This window comes from Eumetopias jubatus, unplaced genomic scaffold, assembly GCF_037043125.1.
Source record: "Eumetopias jubatus isolate StellerSeaLion01/CBP00866 unplaced genomic scaffold, mEumJub1_p1.0 scaffold_7, whole genome shotgun sequence".
In the NCBI taxonomy this organism is placed as follows: Eukaryota; Metazoa; Chordata; class Mammalia; order Carnivora; family Otariidae; genus Eumetopias; species Eumetopias jubatus.
In genome coordinates this window covers 3,327,821-3,336,608 of record NW_028274813.1, presented here as the reverse complement: position 1 = coordinate 3,336,608, position 8,788 = coordinate 3,327,821, and the positions used below count along the sequence as shown (strand labels likewise).

At 40.8% G+C, this 8,788-nt stretch overlaps 1 protein-coding gene across 3 annotated transcripts in view; it reads left to right on the top strand.

Moving 5' to 3' along the window:
- The window catches only part of TECPR2 (tectonin beta-propeller repeat containing 2), a 98,897-nt gene that overhangs the window by 595 nt on the left and 89,514 nt on the right, over positions 1 to 8,788 (top strand). The window contains exon 1 of one of the 3 annotated variants that reach the window (XM_028099880.2): positions 5,920 to 5,998. The exons of the other annotated variants lie outside the window; for them this stretch is intronic. The gene's annotated coding sequence lies outside the window, so the exon portion shown is untranslated. Of the gene's footprint in view, positions 1 to 5,919; positions 5,999 to 8,788 lie in introns of those variants that run through there. 3 annotated transcript variants of the gene reach the window in all.

The window sequence follows — 8,788 nt, the reverse complement described above, 5'->3', positions numbered from 1 at the left end:
GTGATTGACTTTGCGTTCCGTCCCCCGACCCTGCCAGTCCGGTCCCTTCCTCCGCGCACCGGCGCTGCTGGCACAGACCTTGGCGCGTACCCAGTAGGTGCTCAGGAGGTGTTCGTTAAATGGATAAATGAAGGACTTCTTCCTCAGTGCTGCGTTAGGACCTGGGAGGCAGAATAGGTACTAGCGGAGGACCCTGGAGTCAGACCCAGATTCGGGTCACAGCACTTGCCCCTTCCTAGCTGTGTGCTCGGGGCAAGTGATACCACCTCGCTACGCTGCGGTTTCATCATCGGCAAAAGGAGGTGACAACGGTTTCTACCTCTGTGTTGGTGGGAGGATCAAAGGGGTCAGTGCCTGTAAAGTGCTGAGCACAGCGCCTGGCACCTGACACGTTTCAATAAGGAGTAGCCCCTACTGCAGTTACCCACATGCCCTACTTCCACTTCTCTTCCCCGCTCTTGGTTCTTCCTCACTTTCTCACTGAGACTCCGGAACCTTACTTACTCTGTTCTGTTCCTTCTTTTCCATCTCTTGGCAGAGTGTGGGGTCCCTTGCTTTATCTGCTGGAGTGAGGGGTTGCACTTGGGGTTGTAAACCCAGCATGGGCAGAATCTGGGAGTAAAGCCGTGTATCTTGTAGTCGCCATTGTCTCCTGGTCTTCTAAGCTTCAAGGCTTTTTGTACTCTCTCACACTAGCAGAGTGCACCTTGATAAGCCTCTGACTTTGCGGGGTTTTTTTGATGCATCCCATGTTCGTTCATTCACCGGGTATTATTTGGGGTCCCTTGTATGTCAGCCGCACACCGGGTTCTAGGGGTGCTGTGGTCCCAGTCCCTGCCCTCAGGGAGCTTTCTAATCGGAGAACCAGCCTGTGCAGGTATAGGGGATGTTCTACCTGAGTTTTCAGGACCGGCTTTGAAACTGTAGTGGGGAAGATGGGATAAGCGTAGTCCTTCTGAAGGGGTGACTAGTAAGTAGCTTTCTTGGGTTTAAGTTATTTTGTAGCCACATTGTCTTTTTCAATAGAAGATTGACTTCTACTGGATTTGTTTTCCAGTTTTCTCCTATAAAGGTAACACTTAGAAGTTTGAGGAAGGCTATTTTTTATATATATAGCTTTTGTATAGTTTGGACAAAACGGCTACTGGAACTTGGGGAAAAAAAGGAAGGAAACAGCATCAGGAAGAGCAGCTGATTGAACTTGGAAAGATCAGGTAACAGTTATACATGTAATGAATACAAGCTTTGGTGTCCAGCATGGAGAGATTTCTAGATATAGCAAAGCACAAGGAGCTTGGTAGAATAAGGAGGGAGTAGTCTGCAAACTGCTGAGGTAGAAGTGAGCAATTGTTCCAAGTGTGTGTTCAGTTTAAATGAATATATTATTTGGGCCTGGGCTTAAGAGACCAGTGAATTTTTGCATAATGGTGGATGTCACTGAGGTAGAGTGGTCTTCTATTTTGGGTTGTCATCCTTGGGGAATCCTGGCATAGTGTTTTGAGAGCTTAATTTAACAAAGAGTTGTTGAGTGCTGATTGTACCATACACTGTTGGTCTTTGGAAGCACCACGAGAAATATAGACTAGAAGGAGATGGGTGAAGACTACAAAGAGTCCGTTAGAGAAGCTAGAAAGCAAATGATAGGCTGCTGTGTGATAATGAGGTGCTGAATGTTCTCTGAAAGCAGAGAAAGACCGACTAAGTGTCAGAGGGAGTCTGCCAAGGTTTCCTAGGGGAGAACTAGTTCTTACAGTGTGTGTGGGGGGGTGGGGGGGTGGGAAGGGAGGAGGGGGTCTTTGCAAAGACATACAGGTTATGGCATGTTCAGGGACTGTGGCAGGAAGCCCATTGCAGCTGCAGTGTGGAGTGTGTGGAAGGAAGAGTGGCCTGGCATCAAGTTAGATACAGACCATTTGTTTTTCTAAGGATTTATTTATTTATTCGAGAGAGAGGGAGAGGGAGAGTGCAGGGGAGGGGCAAAGGAGAGAGAGTCTCAAGTAGACTCCACGCTGAGCCCAGAGCCCAACACAGGGCTCAGTCTCACCGCCTCAAGATCATGACCTGAGCCGCAATCAAGAGTCGGATGATTAACTGACTGCCACCCAGGTGCCCCCAGACCATTTTTTAAAAAATGTTCTCCTTCCATGTTTTCATCTGGCTAGCCAGCCAACAGGTATGGCAGCAGGGAATTGACAGAATTTCATCGGGAAGATAAATGACTGCTTCAGTCTCATTTTGCTCAGCCGCGAGATTTTAACATTTAAAAGAATGATAGATGTGGGACACCTGGGTAGCTCAGTAAGTTAAGCGTCTGCCTTCGGCTCGGGTCATGATCCCAGGGTCCTGGGATCGAGCCCCGCATCTGGCTCCTTGCTCGGCGGGAGGCCTGCTTCTCCCTCTGCCTGCTGCTCCCCCTGCTCGTGTTCTCTCTCTTTCTCTCTCTGTGTCAAATAAATAACATCTTAAAAAAAAAAAAAAGAATGATAGTTGTTGTAGCCAGACTTTAAAAATAGATTGTATAACCGGGATACTAATTGTCTTCCTAGAGATTTTGGAGACAATCCTTAAACCATTTGAGTTGAAGAGAGCTCTGGCAACTCATGGTTCCTGTAGTACTAAGTGAATGATTTAGACTATGTATTGATGTCCTTGTTCCAGTTCTGAGAAACTGCCCACCAAGGTGGCATTAGGGTGCTGTCAGTCCGCATGAAGATCATCTGACCCCCTTGCAGGTATAGGGGGTTGATTGGTAGATTCCACGGGGGGAGAAGCATCCTGACTAGAAGAAGAATATTGCAGAGTGGTGTTTTGTCTTTTTAATGGAAATATTTGTGACCAAGGAAGCATTACTGATTTTAAAGATTGGATTGCGACTATTCTCTGCAGTAGGACCTGAAGTTAACATTTCATTATTCATTCAGCAAATCTTTATTGAATATCTACTCTGTGCCAAAGATATTGTTAGGGTACTAGGGTTTACATTTGTTGCTTATATCTTTGTGAGTGATGATCATTAAACTGCTTAGCAAATAAAGGGACTAAAGTTTGTGATGAGAATATGAAGGATGTACATGAGGTGACATGACAGGAGGGGCCGAGGGACTGCAAGCTGTTGGCTCAGGGAGGCCCTTTGTGAGGCCAGGCTTGTGAGTGAGATGAAAGATCCCTGGAGTAGAGGGACTAGAGGCCTGAGTAGGGAAAGAGTGGGTCGGTGCAGCAGGAGCTTGGACAGGTGGGGAGGGACAGGGATGTGAGGGGGAGCCAGGAAGGCTGGCCACACAGAGCCTTATGTAGGCCACTGAAAGGAACTGGGTTTTTCTGGGACCATCGGGGAGCCCCTGAGGAATTTTGAATAGGACGGGTAGTATGAGACCCACCCATTTCTCTTTCAAAGAACTCTTATTGAAAAAAAAAAAAAGACTTTTTTTCAGAGCAGTTTGAGGTTCACAGCAAAGTTGAAGAGAAAGTACAGATTTCTCATATACCCCTGCCCCTACGCATGCAGGGCCTCCCCCGATATCAACATTAAAACATTTGTTAAACTGATGAACCTACACTGACACATCATAATCAACCAGAGCCCATCATTTACGTTAGGGCTCACTTTTGGTCGTGCACATCCTGTGGGTTTGGACAAATGTATAACGACATGAGTCTGTCATTATGGTATCAGTGTTTTAACTGCCCTGAAAGTCTGTGCTTTTGTTTTATTCGGTTTGTTCATCCCTTTCCCTCCCCCCACAACTCCTGACAGCCATTGATCTTCTACTGTCTCCATAGTTTTGCCTTTTCCAGAATGTTACATAGTTGGAATAATACAGGTTGTAGCCTTTTCAGATTGGCTTCTTTCACTTAGTAATATGCATTTAAGGTTTCTCTCTCTTTTCATGGCTTAATAGCCCATGTCTTTTTAATGCTGAATAATATTCCATTGGCTGAATGTACCGCAGTTTATTTATACATTCACCTACTAAAGGACATCTTAGTTGCTTACACGTTTTGACAGTTGTGAATAAAACTGGTATAAATATCTGGGTGAAGGTTTGTATGCGAACATAAGTTTGCATCTCCTTTGGATAAATACCAAGGAATGTAATTGCTGGATGATATAATAAGATTATGTTTAGTTTAGTTTTTTTTTTTTTTAAAGTAGGTTCTATGCCCAGTATGGGACTTGAACTCATGACCCCAAGATCAAGAGTTGCATGCTCTACAGACTTTGTCAGCTAGGTGCCCCAGATTGTTTAGTTTTGTAAAACAAAACAAAACAAAACAAAAAAACCCAAATTGTCTTCCATAGTGACTGTACCATTTCACATTCCCACCAGCAATGAATGAGAGTCCCTGTTGTACCACATCCTCACTAGCATTTGGTGTGGTCAGTGTTCGGGATTTTGGCTATTCTAATAGGCATGTATCTCATTTTAATTTTCGTTTCCCTGATGACATATGATGTAGAACACCTTTTCATATGTTTATTTGCCATCTGTATATCTTCTCTGGTGAGGTGTTTAGTAGGTCTTTGGCCCATTTTTTAATTGGGTTGTTTCTTATTGTTGAGTTTTAAGAGTTCTTTGTATATTTTGGGTAACAGCCCTTGGTCAGATGTGTCTTTTGCAAATATTTTCTCTCAATCTGGCTTGTCTTCTCATTCCCCCTGAGATTGTCTTTTGCAGAGCTTTTTAGTTTTAATGAAGTCTAGCTTATCAGTTATTTCTTTCATGGTTCATGCCTTTGGTGTTGTATAGAAAATGTCATCACCATACTCAAAGTCATCCAGGTTTTCTCTTGTGTACTTTTTAAAAGATTTTATTTATTTATTTGAGAGAGAGCAAGAGAGAGAGCAAGGGAGCAAGAGATCACAAGCAGGGGGAGCAGCAGAGGGAAAGGCTGAGCAGGGAGCCTGACACAGGGCTCAATTCCAGGACCCCAGGATCACGACCAAAGGCAGACACTTAACCGACTGAGCCACCCAGCACCCCTCTCCTGTATTTTCTTGTAGGAGTTTCATAGTTTTGTGTTTTACATTTAAGCCTGTGATCCATTTTGAGTTAATTTTTGTGAAGGAGTGTAAGGTCTGTGTCCAGATTCATTTTTTTTTTTTTTTTGCATGTAGATGTTCAGTTGTTCCAGCACCATTTGTTGAAAAGACTGTCTCTGCTCCATTTATTGCCTTTGCTCCTTTGTCAAGGATCAGTTAACTATATTTGTGCAAGGCTATTTCTGGGCTCTCTCTTTTGTTCTGTTGGTGTATTTGTTCTTTTGCCAACACCACACTGTCTTGATTACTGTAGCTTTATAGTATGTTTGGCAGTCGGGTAGTATCAGTCCTCTAACTTTGTTCTTCTCCCTCAACATTGTGTTGGCTATTCTGGTTCTTTGCCTCTCTATATACACTTGAAAATAGTTTTATTGATATCCACAAAATAGTTTGCCTGGGATTTTGATTGGGATTGCATCGAATCTGTAGGGCAAGTTGGGAAGAACTGACATCTGGACAATATTGAATCTTCCTGTCCATGAACATGGGATATCTTTCCATTTATTTAGTTCCCTGATTTTGTTCATGGGAGTTTTGTAGTTTTCCTCATATTGATCTTGTACATATTATGTTAGATTTATATGTAAGTATTTCAATTTGGGGAGTGCTAATGTAAATGGAATCGTGTTTTTAATTTCAAATTCCACTTGTTCGTAGCTGATATATAGGAAAGCAGTTGGCTTTTGTATGTTAAGTTGTATTGTAACCTTGCTATAATTGCTTATTAGTGTCAGGAGTTTTTTGTTGATTAAGACTTTCTACATAGATGATCATGTCATCTGCAAACAAAGACAGTTTTATTTCTTCCTCCCTAAATTCTATACTTTTTATTTCTTTTTCTTGTCTTATTGCATTAGCTAGAACTTCCAGGATGATGTTGAGAAGGAGTGGTGACATGAGGAAGTCCTTCTCTTGTAGCTGATCTTCGTGGAGAAGATTTGAATGTCTCACCATTAAGTATGATGTTAGCTGTTGCTTTTTGTAGATATTCCTTGTCAGCTTGAGGAAATTACCCTTTATTCCTAGTTTATGGAAATTTTAGGATGAATGGATGAATGAATGGAAGTTTTTAGGAAATTACCCTTTATTCCTAGTTTATGGAAGTTTTTAGGATGTTGAACAGCTGTTTCTTCTTCTTTTTATAGTAGTTTGAGATGTAGTTTACATACCGTATAATTTACTCATTTAAAGTGTACAGTTCAGTGGTTTTTAGTATATCACAGAGATATGTAGTGATGGTTATCACTACAATCAATTTTAGAACTTTGTCAATCTCAAAAGAAACCCCATACCATTTAGCAGTCATCCCCACCCCCACTCCTGTCTTCTACCCCTAGGCAGTCACTGATTTACTTTCTGTTTGTATGGGTTTGCTTATTCTGGGCATTTCATATAAATGGAATCAATATGTGATTTTGTGTGTCTGTCTTATTTCACTTAGCATCATGTTTTCAAGGTTCATCATGTTGTAGCATGTGTCAGAACTTCATTCCTTTTTATTGATTAATATTCCATTGTATGGATATATTGTCATTTTGTTTTGATGGACAGTTGGTGTTGTTTTTAATTTTTACCTTTAATATTATTACCTTCATAATATTTTTGTGTAGACATATGTCTACCTATGTTATTATGTATGTATTGCTGGGTTATGTGGTAACTCTGTGTTTAACTGCTAGACTTTTTCATAGTGGCTGTATCATCATTTTATTTTCTACCAGCAGTGTATGAGGATTTCAGTTTCTTTACATTCTTGCTAATACCTATATGTCTTTTATTATTATTATTATTATTATTATAGCCATCTTAGTATTTAAAGTGATAACTCATTGTGGTTTTGTTTTGCATTTCCCTGATGATTAATGACGTGACCATCTTTATTGTGCTTATTGGCCATTTTTATGTCTTCTCTGGAGAAATGTCTATTCAGATCCTTTGCCCATTTAAGAATTGTTTTTTATTATATAATAAATAATAAATTTATTATTAGTTATATTTATTATATATGCTAATGTGTTATGTTTTATTATAAGTTTTATTTATAACAAAGTTGTTATTTTAATTTTTATATTATATAATAATACAATATTGTATTTTTATTATGTATTAAATTATATTTATTATGTTTATTTATTTAAGAGTTCTTTATATATTCTGGGTACAAATGTTTTATCAGATATGTGATTAACAAATACTTTTCCCAGTTCTGTGAGTTGTCTTTTCAGTGTCCTGGTGGTGTTTTTTGGAGCACAGAATTAATTTTGATGAAGTCACAGAGTTCATTCTGACTGCTATGTATGAGCACAGGTTCTAGAGGTGAGGTGTGGAAGCAAGGAGAGCAGTCATTAGATGATGTGAGATGTGTGATGGCTTCATCTTGGGCATGGCCACAGAGATGATGAGAAGGGGCCAGGTGTGAGGTAGGTTAGGAGATAGAGCAAATGGAATGAGGTGAGGGGTTGTTGTAGGGGTGAAGGAGAGGGAGAAGGAGAAGTCAGGGATGAATGCTAGGATTTTAGCTTGAAAATTTGATTCTAAATTTGATTATACTGCCCATTACCTGCCACAGAATTATGATAATTTTTAATCCCTGCTGGGACCTGGTAAGTGAGGGAGGGATCCTTATACATTTTTGAAGTTGGTAGTACTGGGCACCTGGGTGGCTCAGTTGGTTGAGCGACTGCCTTCGGCTCAGGTCATGATCCTGGAGTCCTGGGATCGAGTCCCACATCGGGCTCCCTGCTCAGCGGGGAGTCTGCTTCTCCGTCTGACCCTCCTCCCTCTTATGCTCTCTGTCTCTCATTCTCTCGCAAATAAAATCTTAAAAAAAAAAACTGAGGGGCGCCTGGGTGGCTCAGTTGGTTAGGCGACTGCCTTCAGCTCGGGTCATGATCCCGGAGTCCCAGGATCGAGTCCCGCATTGGGCTCCCTGCTCAGCGAGGAGCCTGCTTCTCCCTGTGACCCTCCCCCCCCATGTACTCTCTCTCTCTCATTCTCACTCTCTCAAATAAATAAATAAATCTTTAAAAAAAATTGAAGTTGATAGTATTATTGATTGTGCCAAAGAGATGATTGCAGGGATTCTGATCTTCTCTATTATCCATTAATACCCAGTAAGCCACCACAAATAAACATGTAATCCAAGTTAGAATAGTGTGCCTGCTCTGCAAATGAGTTTCAAGGTAAATCCTCTGGCCTTCTTCTAACCAGACTGCAATCTAAAAATCCCCTCTTGTATGGAGATTGTGGGGCTGTCAGTGAATAATATCAAATCAAGTGAATTAATTTTTAAAATATAAGTGTCATAATTTGACAAAGCTACTTTGCGGAAAATGCCTTTTAAAGGAGGAAAATAGTACCAGCTGACATTTGTGAGGTGCTTAGTATTTCCACTTGCTTCCTAGGAGATTTTGTCCGCTGAAGCAGAAAGTAAAACATTTTGGTTGGGAAAATTTTGGTTTATGTATACAGTGTGTCCTCTGTAGTTTATTTATAGAGTCTTAAAAATCATGTTCTAGGGGAATATTTAATAACATGGCAAATGCTTGTGATTTATCAAGTGTGTGTCTGCACACGGGTCTATGGCTCTCTGTACCTATAGCATATCTCTGTACAAGGGGATTATGAGTAGTAGTTATTTAGTTCTTTGTAATTTTCCGTATTCCAGTTTTTTGACAGTAAACATTTTTTGACAGTAAACGTTTATGACTGTTATAAAAGATTTCATTTTAAAAACATTATGTAAAT